Source organism: Bidens hawaiensis, unplaced genomic scaffold, assembly GCF_021521415.1.
Source record: "Bidens hawaiensis isolate Kalapana, Puna unplaced genomic scaffold, B.hawaiensis_p1.1 tig00014406_1, whole genome shotgun sequence".
NCBI lineage: Eukaryota > Viridiplantae > Streptophyta > Magnoliopsida > Asterales > Asteraceae > Bidens > Bidens hawaiensis.
Window position 1 is genome coordinate 213,463 of NW_027492248.1, and position 7,019 is coordinate 220,481.

Sequence of the window (7,019 nt, forward strand, 5' to 3'; positions counted from 1 at the left end):
TATTTCATAACCACACACGGTGACACGGACTAATGTTTATAGAAAAGTGAACCTTTCAAATGAAATACTTTTAAACTCGTTATAGAAGTGATGCTTATACGAGGTTTGTATCCATATAACTAGCTCATGTAAAGGTCAATATGTGTAAGGCTAGATCCCATTATTCTCATGAGATCTAGATGATAAATATGTACCTATGAGATCATCTCTTATTACTCAACAGTTTCCATTGTAACGAATATAATGTAGGACTTATGGAGATTCATTACAATGTTCTACCTTCATCAATTTCATTATGTTAAGAGTAATCAAAGTTGATGAGGATGGATACGAATCGGAAGCCCTTTTGTCGGGGTAGGCATGGGATCGTATATGAATTTCTCATCAGATATCAACAGGTCCCATTTGAAATTGGTTACAATGTTGTGAAGGAATGCAAGTACTTCCAGTCGGGCAAATTCTTTACCTAAGCACATCCTAGGACCCCCTCCGAATGGCACATATGTGAACGGTGTTGGCCCTGAACCATCAAACCTTGATGGATCAAACCGTGTTGGATCCTCAAAGTTATCCTTGTGTGCGTGTGTCGATGAAGCACTCCAGTGTATCTGGATGCAACATGAAAACATAAACACATTTCTCTCTTATATGTTTTTATATGTATATATTTTCATCTGAAACAAGTAACCTTTACTAACTAAATGTATAAGTTTGTTACCTTCCATCCTTTGGGGATAGTATAGCCCGCATACTCGATATCTACTAGGGCCTCTCTATAGGCTCCAAAAATGGGTGGAGTTCGTCTCATGACTTCCGATACGACATTCCAAGAGTATTTCATCTTTTGTATGTCCTCCCATTTCAGCAATTCCCCTGCCTCTTTTGCCTTGGAAATCTCTAATTGCTCTGGAAAATATGTTACACTCTTCATAAACATATAACGCGATCAAGTAGCGCACAAGGAACAAAGTGAATAACTAACCTTTCAATACCTTGTCATAAACATCAGGGCGTTCACCAAGACACCTCATGAGCAAAGTGATCGAAACAGCGGAGGTGTCATGACCAGCAAAGAGCAGTAACAAGATGTTGTTTGCAATCTCTTTCTCAGAGAAATGCCTGCCATTTTCGTCCGATGAAGTAAGCAAATGCGATAAAAAGTCTTGTGAAGACGATGTCTTTCCTTCTTCAAGTTCTAACATTCTTGCTTTGATGATCGTCATTAGTTCGGCCCTGATAGCTGTTGCTGCTTTATTCGAACTATAAAATCGTGTACCTGGGAAGTTGATAGGCAGCTCGATGATGCCTTTCAAGAAAATGCTGAACAAAGAACCAAGTTTTGCAATGTGGTTTGGCTCCTCCAGGCTCATAAATAAACAACATGCAAGCTCAAAGGCATATAACTTAACTGTTTGGTATACGTTCACTGTTAGCTTGCCTTCATACATGCAAATCCAAAGATAATGCAGTGTGGAAATATAAAAATTATAGTGATAAAACTGTAACTTTTACTATAGTACTAAAGGAATAAAGCATTATACAAAGGCGTTAAGTTATAATAGTGTTGGAATCAGACACATAAACACCCGATTTTGAACAACATTTTTCGACTCTTTTCTTTATTATGATAAAATCGAAATGCATACAACACCATATCACAAATGTTCACTCTATTTATCAAACTAGTATTTAATATTTATACTTGACTCTGATCTACACCACCTATTATTCAAGCCATTTAAACAAATAGCTGCAAACAAGATAATCCTATCTCTAAACAAGCTAAATACTAATACTCTCAACAACTCGATAAACATAAATAGATTCTTAATTACTTATCTACGACTTCTTTCCAAAACTGTGAACCCATTTCACATGTGAAATCAAGATTAACCCATTCACAAAGTTCTAAATTTGACACATACTGCCAAATTATCTTTGAAGTTAGGAGTCTGATTGATTCAACTCTTATAGGAACACATGGCCAGAGCCGTCCCCGATAATCGTTAAATTTTTTTGAGACGAATGCAAGAAAAAAATTTGGCCTTAAGTAAAAGGGTTATTATTATTATTATTATTGTTATTGTTATTATATTTAAAAAGAAACAATTTTATAGAATAGTAATCAAGTTTTAAAAGTGTGTGCAGTGATCTGATTGATGACAGCGCTGTGCTTCTACTTCTAAATCCATCCGACCTTCAAAGGGAAAGACACCTATTACACTACCAAATTACCTCGCCAATGAACTTCGATATGGCGTCTGGGTGACGACATCCATTGTGGCAGCATAGCATGCGACAAAAGCATCAGGACCAAGATACGATAACAACATCTTCCTCATCCACTTGGCTTCATCGCCTCGAATCGTAAGCAAACACCTGCCAAAAAGCTTTCTAACCGGATACGGCCACCACACGGCAACCAACTTGTTCTCGTTACCAAACAGGAACTTGTTACCAGCAGGACCACACAACACGGCCATTCGGTCTCCAAGTAAGGATGTCTTAAACACGGAAGAGCTTCCGTGTTTATCGATACGTTCTTGAATGAATCTCTCTGGAACTCCATCCCAATTTTCTCTTAGAAATGCTAGAGTTTCTCCAATGAATGGCCACCCAAAGCTTCCTGGTGGAAGATTGATTACAGATTTTTGGTTTCTGTAAACATTCCATAAAATGCAGGAAATAATGAAGAGGAGAACTGAAGTTATGATTTGAATCATTTTTGTGGTTGTGTGTACTTCTAACTTCTATTCACTCTTAAGTCATTTGGATACTTGTATATATAATAGAAGCGAATAGAATATTATAATTTAGATTTTGAATGATAATATTTCAATAAAAATCTGTTCAGTCTAACATCATGCATGCTGTGTAGTTTCACATTTCACACACGTGTGAGAGTTTCTCAGTTTCATATAGAACATTATATGAGGCGTGGTTGCACTTTCTCCACATGCAAGGCACATGTCAAATTCCTCCATAATTGTAAAACGTCCATAACTTTTTAATACGCCATTTTTTTAAAACAATTCCACCTTAATAACGAGTATTTTTTTTTATCTTTTATATGAGTACCATATTACTATATAAAAATAAAAAATAAATTCGTGTGTTTTTTACAAATTGTGTTGTATCAAAATTATCCTCGGAATTGAGCTTAACTTAAGGATATTGACTCAAGCGGTTATTCAGAGGAAGGTACGTTGACTAATTCAATTGTCTTATATTATCTAATTGTTTTGCATATAAGAGCATGTGTTAAATATGTTTATGAGAACGTGGATTGCAACGGAATATAACTTGAACTTCGTCAACCGACAAATGTGGAAGCTAACGGCTTGTTGAAGAAATAGTCTAGGGTTTCCGGATTTTTCGGGATAACAGTTGTAATCTTTTATTATATATTGAGCTGATAATATCATAGGTCACACACACTCTTTCACTACTTAGCTACTAGCAATCACTGTAACACTTAGCTTTCGATATTCAATCAGCTCCAACCCTTGTAACCACTTGTTTTCGATATTAATAAACTTGACGGTGATAGTTTTCACCGTCCAAGGTTTTTTGTGCCGGTGATCATAATAATCAAGCGTTAATTCGACCAAAAGTTACGTTCATAATCCTTAACCGAAGCAAATTCGACTAAGGATTAAGTTGCAAACTCTTGACCGAAACGAAGACTATTATAATCAAGGGTTTTTTCCCTCGTGATCATATCTTTGTGTCCGATCTATTTACCATTTAGCACCTAGCCTCACGCACTAATTTGATCAAAAGTTAGTTGTTAATTTTTGACCGAAACAATTGTGTTTTACAAAATTGTGTTTTATTTTTGACAAAATGACAAAAGACGTCCTTTATGTTTGCACGGTTTTTCAATAGTCGTCATTTGGCAAACATAATGACAGAAAACGTATTTTATGTTTCAAATTCATTTCATGTTACGTCCTTTGACACTAACACAGTTATTTTTTCTTGTTAAATCTGAACATGTGCAAGGCACATGGGAGTATATTTGTAAATTTATAAATATAATTACTTACTAATTAAAACTAAAAATAAAAGACATATATATATACATCTCTCTCTCTCCTTTTCCCTCTCCTGCCACCCACCTCACCACCATCACCTACCTTTGCCATAGCCACCCCCAACTACCGCGTCTCCACCCACTACCCAATACCTGCAACCTGACTTCCTTGTTGTCTCGGTGGCAAAGATCCAACCAGATCTTGACCTCCTTGTCGTCGCAATTCAACCAGATCTTGAACTCCACCGTCTCTCTCTCTCTCTCTTTTCTTTTCTGCAATTTATCACCACTATTAAACAGTCTAGCAATCATCAAACCACAAACACCACTGAACTACCACCACCATCTCTGCGCCGTTGTGCCCGCCGGAAAAACGCCACGCGAACTCCGGCGAAGCTTTATCGGTATCAATTGGAACCAATTCAAGGTAAGTAAAACATAAATCTAAGTGGCTTTGGATTATGAACAAAAGCCCTATCCTATGGAGAATTAATTTTGAAGCGAAATATTCATTTTGATGCCACCGGAATGTTTATAGAGCTTCCTCCTTGGTTGTTAGGGACATCAGTTTCATCAGCAAACCCTGGATTCCGATTGTTGTTTGGAAGTGATGAGTGGTGGTGGCCGCAACCGACAGCCGGAAGTTATAAGGTGGAGACGGTGATGGTCTTCAAAGTGGGTGAGAGAGAGTGACGGGGGGAGAGAGGGAGTGAGATTAAGAAGAAAGAGAGAGTTTTGAAATATTTTTATTTTTAGTTGAAGTATCAAAAATATATTTATCTTTTAATAATTTGTAAAATTACAATACTACCCTCATGTGCCTTGCACATGTCAGGTTTAACGAGAAAAAATAACTGGGTTAGTGTCAAAGGTCATAACATGAAATAAATTTGAAACATAAAATACGTTTTCTGCCAAAGGACGACTATTGAAAAACCGTGCAAACATAAAGGACGTCTTTTGCCATTTTGTCTTTATTTTTTCATAGTGTCTTTTGCATTGTGTTTTTTATATTGTGTTATTTAATTGTGATTTTCATTGTGTTTTTATTTTCATAGTGTTTTTTTCATAGTGTTTTGCATTGTGTTTTTTCCAATGGCCATTTTTGGTTGATCTTAATCGTTTTTCGGCGAATTTTCGGTAAAATTTTCGGCGATTTTTCGGTGAAATTTTCTGGGGATTGTTTACCGGTGACTTTCTGGCGAAATTTCCGAAGACTTATCCGGCAAGGTGGTGGCTGTGGGCGGTGGTGGTTTTAGGAGATGAGTGAAAATTAAGTGCTTTTTTAAGATTAATTAAGTGGGTTTTGGAAATTAAAGTAAGTGAGTTTTCAATATTAAGGTAGTAGACTAAAATACCCTCCTTCTTAGCCTTCTTAGGAAAATCAAACTTCTTATTTGAACCCAACTCATAAGTCATAACCTTATGCTGAATTATTAGTAATTAGGACGGTTTGGCGATGGTGCACTAACGAGCAAGGGGCTCCAAATATGGGTTTTAATTAAGATGTGTACACGAATCAGTTTATGTTAATTAGAGGCGCAAAGATATTTCTCCATTATTTTATAATTATATTTGGTTTACTCAATTTATATTGTTTCCATACTTATCAACAAAATTCACAAATTTAGTTGTGGTTTATATAAAAAAAACAGTTTTTTGGGTTTTAAGTAAGATCATACCAGCTATTTTTTTATATTTTAATTTGAACTAAAACTTTCATAAACACATTATGCTAAATAATATCAAAAAGACCGAAATTATTTTGACTCATAGATTGGTTCTAAAATTTGGTGTGCCAATAATGTTACTAAGCAATATGGATCAAAATAACGGTTTGTGTAACGAAACTAAATTGCGAGTAATTAATTTGGGTAGGCGTGTTGTTGAAGTAAAAGTTATTTCAGGTACTAATACTGATTATCGCACTTATATAATTCGTTGTGGTCTAACATCTTCAGATAAGAAACTTTCGTTTAAATTGAAGAGAATGTAGTTTTTTTTCCAGTTGTAGTCTGTTTTGCAATGAACATTAACAAAAGTCAAGGTCAATCTCTAGCAAGAGTTGACATATATATCAAAGACTCGATGTTAACACATAGACAACTCTATGTAGATTTATCAAAATCGAAGAGTGGTGTTAAAATTCTTATATTAAACAAGGAAGACAAAGTTACAAATAAAGAATAAATGTGGTTTATAAGGATGTCTTTTTTGTAGCTTATAAATTTTACATTTTTAACCTTTGATTATGTTTTCAAATATTGTAATTTGAATGTTATTTGGGTTTATCTTTGTGTTTCACAATCATTTATTTTCGTACCAATATCATTTACAACTTTAAGTATGTTGTCGTCAGGAATAACATATAACAACTTATGTTGTCATTTCAAATGACATGTGTTTATTCGAAAATATCAATATTTCCACCCGTGTCGTACGCGAGTTAATAACCTAGTGTATATGATAACAAAAAATATACACTTTTTTCTAATAATTTTTATAAAGACAACATTACACCATTATTTTTTAAATATATATTTTATAATTAGTATTTTTAGTTAGTTTTAAAAACATCTTTGTTTTTTAAATAAAAATAATAACTTTTATAGTTTTGATTTATTATCTTAAATGAGACTATAAAATTAAAAAGCTGTTAGAAGAAACTAATATGTCAAATAAAATTGTTATATGAATTTAAAATATAAGGGACGAGATATGACAAGTATATGGAAGAGGGTACGTACGTTTCGTCTAACTCTTATCTTTTTGTTAGGTTTGTTGGTATTTTCCTTTAGGGGTGAGCAAAAAACGGTTCCGAACTAGGGATGGGCAAATTCGGGACTGGTACCCCAGGTTGGTACCGGTACCGAAATCGGTACCAACGTTTTGAGTTTCGGTACCGGTACGGTACGTAACCGGTATTTCCCGAAATTTTGCCTTAAATACCGGTCCCGTACCGATACCGGTACCGAACCAAATA

General features: G+C 34.9%; 1 pseudogene across 1 annotated transcript; it reads right to left on the reverse strand.

Moving 5' to 3' along the window:
* Nucleotides 1-224: 224 nt before the first annotated feature.
* LOC143546639 (beta-amyrin 28-monooxygenase CYP716A378-like) lies at nucleotides 225-2,802 on the reverse strand (annotated as a pseudogene). Its single transcript, XR_013137623.1, has 4 exons — nucleotides 2,236-2,802; nucleotides 983-1,438; nucleotides 719-906; nucleotides 225-608 (listed from the first exon to the last, which is right to left on the reverse strand). The product of XR_013137623.1 is annotated as a beta-amyrin 28-monooxygenase CYP716A378-like (transcript).
* Nucleotides 2,803-7,019: the final 4,217 nt, after the last annotated feature.